This window comes from Plectropomus leopardus, unplaced genomic scaffold, assembly GCF_008729295.1.
Source record: "Plectropomus leopardus isolate mb unplaced genomic scaffold, YSFRI_Pleo_2.0 unplaced_scaffold26835, whole genome shotgun sequence".
Taxonomy (NCBI): Eukaryota; Metazoa; Chordata; class Actinopteri; order Perciformes; family Serranidae; genus Plectropomus; species Plectropomus leopardus.
In genome coordinates, this window is record NW_024629196.1 from 1 (window position 1) to 4,892 (window position 4,892).

Here is a 4,892-nt window from a genome sequence, read left to right on the forward strand (position 1 = left end):
TTCTGTTGCTTTGTGGCTTTTTCCTGCAGCTTCCAGCTCTGAGTCTCTGACATCGTCCCCCTTTAATTAGGCGAGTTTTTGTGCAGCAGTAACAGTCGTGATCTTCACACTGAAACGAGAGTTCAGCACAGCGACGTTACACACAAACTCAACGCTAACATGCAAACAGATGTGAAACGACATCCCCAACATCCGCCTGGAGTGAAATTTTTAATTTTGCACAAAATCAATCACATGACGCCTTGTTGCAAAAGCCTGTTTGTTTTTTTTTCAACATTATTATTTTTTTAAATTTTAAAGTCATCATATTAATCTCAGATTTCGTGATTTTTTCATGCTTTAATTTTGCAAATATATATACTATCGGCCCAAAAGTTTGTCAGGATCGTCTGCAGACTTCGCTCAAGTCGTGAAAGATATTTGGATCATACATTTCAGTTACACAAGAAAATCCATTTGAAATTGTTCTGAAGGTTGATATAAATACCGTCATCATCGCCATCAGTTACTTTAAAGGACGTGCAGCGTTTTGCTCTGAGCGCTCTGAGATGAGCGCGGAGCGAGATCACTGCAGCCGTGTTTCGGCGTGTTTTCATCGTCACGCCTGCGACGTCTGCAAACTGTCTGTCTGCTCTCTTTCTGTTTCAGCAAAACTGTTCAGATCAATATCATTGATGACGAAGAATATGAGAAAAACAAGAACTTCTTCCTAGAGATCGGAGAGCCGCGGCTGCTGGAGATGAGTGAGAGGAAAGGTGGGGGCGTCGCCTTCCCGTCCTCTAACCCCGCCCACATCACTAATGACCTTTAACCTCTGTTCATTCAAACTCACCTCCAGACCTTCGGGACGAATGTCGCAGAGCTGCTGCTGATATTTGGACTCTGACGGTCAAAGTCACAATGAAGATCTGCAAAGAGAACTTTTGTCTTTTCTCTGCAGGAACAAAACCAAACGTCACAACTTCCTGTGAAACGAGACCACAGACACGAAACTCGTCCTCAGATTCACTGAGACTTCCTGTTGTCTCCGGTGTCTGTCCAAAGTAATCAACCCTAAATTCACCTAAAAAACAGTATCAGTGTCAGTATCACAATAATCCAGTGATAACTGTCAGTATATTCATGGGTATTAAATGCTTTCAGAAGCAACGTTTTCTTTAAAAATCGTCCAAAAATCTTTTAAAAAACGAAAAAACAAAAAGAACAAAAGAAAATGTTTTCTTCAGAGAACAAAATAATCAGCAAAATTAAAAAAAAAAAAAAAAAGATTTCTCAAAATGTTAATCACCAAATTTTTTGTCACATTTTTTGTAGAAAAAAAAACAAAATGTTTTTCTATTAAAAATTACTGAAACATTTTTTAAGTAAAACTAAAACATTTTGGAGACCTATAAAAAAAACATTTGGTGATATAGAAAAAAATCACCAAAATGCCAAAACTTTTTAAAGAATAAAATCAACAAAATATTTGTTTCGAAAATTGCCAAACATTTCTAAAGAAAAGAACTGCCCCTAAAATTTTAAAGACTAAAAAAATCATTGAAATATTTAATTAAGAAAAAGAAAAAAGAAAAACCAAACAAACAAAAAAAAAAGTCAAGTGACCGGACTCTTCGAGTTGGACACGTTTGTTTTGTGATTTGGGTGAAACGTCCCTTTAATCTGGTATACTGGTTTCCATGACGATGTAAAGACCGTCATGTGTATTTGTTGTGACTTTGACCTCGGAGCGCTGGATCCCTGCAGGTCCCGGGAGGTGAGGTCATCTCCTCCTCATTCCTGTCGCCATGGTGACCCAGACATCGTAACGACGGCGTCCTGTCACTGAATGTGTTTGAATGTTGCATGACCTCTGACCCCGCCCCCGCTGTCCTCTGTCGTCCGCAGGAAGACGCTAACCGTTAGAATAATTGACCACGACGAGTACGATAAGCGGGCGAGCTTCTACGTCGAGCTGCAGCCGCCGTACTGGAACCAGAGGAGGTGGACAGGTGTGAACGCACCTTGACCTCCCCGATGACCTTTGACCTTTCCTTCATCTGCATTCAGGCGCTCTTTTCCTGCTTTTGTTCAGTTTGCTCCTGCTGCTGTCGCTCTGCTCCTCCTCCTTCACGACGCCGTCAGCCGGCCTCCGATTGGTCAGAGCTGAAGGTTACAGACTCGTGCTGATTGGTCCAAACTGGTCAGCACCCCTTAAAAACACGAACATCCAACTTTTTCTGCATCCTGGCGAAATGTTACGCTCCAGTTTGTAATGAAAAACTCAAAATTCGGTGATAGGTGGAGAATAATTCATGAGAAGTTACTCTCTCAAATATTTATTCTCCTGTTCATCAGCTTTTCTGTTTTCATGTTATTTCTGCTGAGTCATGATTTAGGCCGCGGTTAGACCTGAACGGCCGACTAAGAACCGAAAAGTCTTTTCTTTGTGTTTTTAAAAGAATCAGCGTTCGTATGAAATACCGTGAGAACGATCCTCGTGAACACGGATCCACAATAACAACCGAAAACGCTGCCGGCTGCACGCCAGGCCAGGAGCTGGCGGCGTAACTTGCGATGACACACCATCAAAGAAGACCACACACTTGCACGAAGTGCACATGTCACGGTTTTCAAAGGATATTCGCCAGTTTTTGCGGCGACAGACCGGACGGCGTTTTCAAAGATTACACTCTGGAACCCGGTTTCAAAAGCTTGTTTTCAGGACCCCAAAACGCCGTTGGCGTGTGAACAAAAGGCCAAACCGCAACAAAAGAACCGTTGTCATGGAAACGACGCCTTACTCTTCAGTCTGAGGAGAGAAACACGGATCAGCAGACTGCAGGAGACGCAGTCCGTCTCGTGTTTTCGTGCACAGATCTGGAGACGTACAGCTGTGATTAGAGTCAGTGCAGCATGTGAGGACACGTGTCCGGGTCCTTTTGTCCCCGTCTGTCGTTTTTGTTGTCTCACAGAGTTTTGGTTTGAATGTGTTTCACCAAATTTAACTTATTTAATTTAAAAATCATCATAACTGTGACATCATCACATTAACCATTTAACGCCTGGATCTGCATTTTCATGTCCGACGACTTTCACCAACATTTAAACCTCTGAAATCTGAGAAAATGAGTTTGATTTCTGTCAAAAACGCAGGAAAGACAACGAGAAAAAATTGGCAAGAAATGTTTCATGAAATGCAAAAAAATAAAAAAACAATCCCTCAATTATCTGGGAGCTTGTTAGATTTGATCAAAAGGGGAAGCACAAAAGTCCAGAAAACTCTTTATTTTTTTAGCACTTTCGTGGAGTCATTTTTGTGAATCTTTGTTTTTTTTTTTTTACTTTTTTTTTTTGATAATTTGACAGAAATCCAAACCTGTTCACAGATGGTTTTTTCTCGCTGAGCTGGATCCAGATTGAATCAGCTGAAGTGACTTTTTCAGAGGAATGATGACAGATGTTATCATTTAAAATGAGAAAAACTCCACTAAACGTCTGCAGCAGATCTGAGCGTCTCTTTCTGTTTCTTCTTTACCTTCTTCTGTTCTTCTGCTTCATTTTCTGCTCTGTTTCTCTCTGCAGCTGTGTTGCTTCAAGAAGTCGGTAAGCTGCTCGATGATTCGCTTTTCTGAACGTCTTCACTGAAATATTTCTCTGGATTTATTTATTTACTTGTTAACTATTTATTTTATCTATTATAAATTACACAGCAAATGAATCTGCACACATTTTGATTTTTGTTTCCTGTTTTTTTTCTTTCAGGTGGATTTGTGAAAACAGGTAGGTTAACTCTTTGTTTACTCGTCTCTAACGATAGAAAGTGGGAACATTTCCTGTTAATCTGAGTTCATTTATTTCCTTTTTGGCCACCAGAGAAACAGCTGTATGGTAAGACACCTGTCACAGAGATGATGCAGAAAGATATACATAAATATGCAAATATATATATATATTTGCAAAATTAAGTAAAGACCTAAGGGAATGTTCTGTATTCATGAGCAGAGGTTTTTTTACCCTCCCCAAAGCTACAAATATTTTTCCTTGTGCTTCCCTGAGTGATTCGGGTGAAATGCATGAAGTGTTTCTGGCTGTGATAAGTGCTGTAATTTTGGTGATTATTATTTTGGCTGGCCTGCAGGTTTGGAAAGCATGTTTTCTATAAAATCACCAAATATTTTAATAGAAAAAAAGGATATATGCAAAAATTTTAGAGGATAGAAACAGCCCTAACTTTTGAAAAATAACGAAAAATGTAAAAAGCAATGTTTTCTTCAATAATTGTCAGTAAAATAAATACAAGATGCAGAAATGTAAAGTTGTATGCCCCTCTCCAAAAGCCAACGTAAAACCGTTTTCCTCCTCGGCGCTCTAAGAATTATTTGACATGCCTCCCCCTTTTTGCACCAGGCCCTCCCCTCTCATAAATAATGAACAGTCCCTTATAGGGAGTTAGTCCTGGATCTAATAATCTGTACTTACACTTGACTAAGTATGCATAATTTGATTCCTCCATTTTTAACAAAAGTACAGACTATTTCTCCAACTCTGGTCATTAAATGTTTAACGACAGCAAGTTTTCTGTTTCTACTCAGCACTAATTACTAACAACTGCTCATATTTTTAACATCACTTTTCACAAGAAAATGTTTTTTATGGTAAAAAAAGGTGCCAGAGTGCAAAAAAAGCATCAAAATAGAGCTTGTTTATCAAAAAAGAGGATCCCAACAAAGCCCCTAATGTCCTCAAATCCTCGAAACGGCTCTCATTGGTCACTCTGTGCAGGCAGATTCAACTCATATAATCATTAAAATATAATAATGTATATATAATAATAATAATATAATGTATCGGCTACAATCTGTCTCTCTTGCTGGTTCCCAGAAGCCATGTAAATTTACTTGCAACACACA

The 4,892-nt window shown here is 39.3% G+C and overlaps 1 long non-coding RNA gene across 1 annotated transcript; it reads left to right on the forward strand.

Annotated features, from left to right (window-relative positions):
• The first annotated feature begins 6 nt into the window (after nucleotides 1-6).
• On the forward strand, nucleotides 7-3,877 carry LOC121937610. Its single transcript, XR_006105176.1, has 4 exons — nucleotides 7-755; nucleotides 3,565-3,585; nucleotides 3,745-3,762; nucleotides 3,856-3,877. It is a non-coding gene; the product is annotated as an uncharacterized LOC121937610 (long non-coding RNA).
• The last annotated feature ends 1,015 nt before the right edge of the window (nucleotides 3,878-4,892 follow it).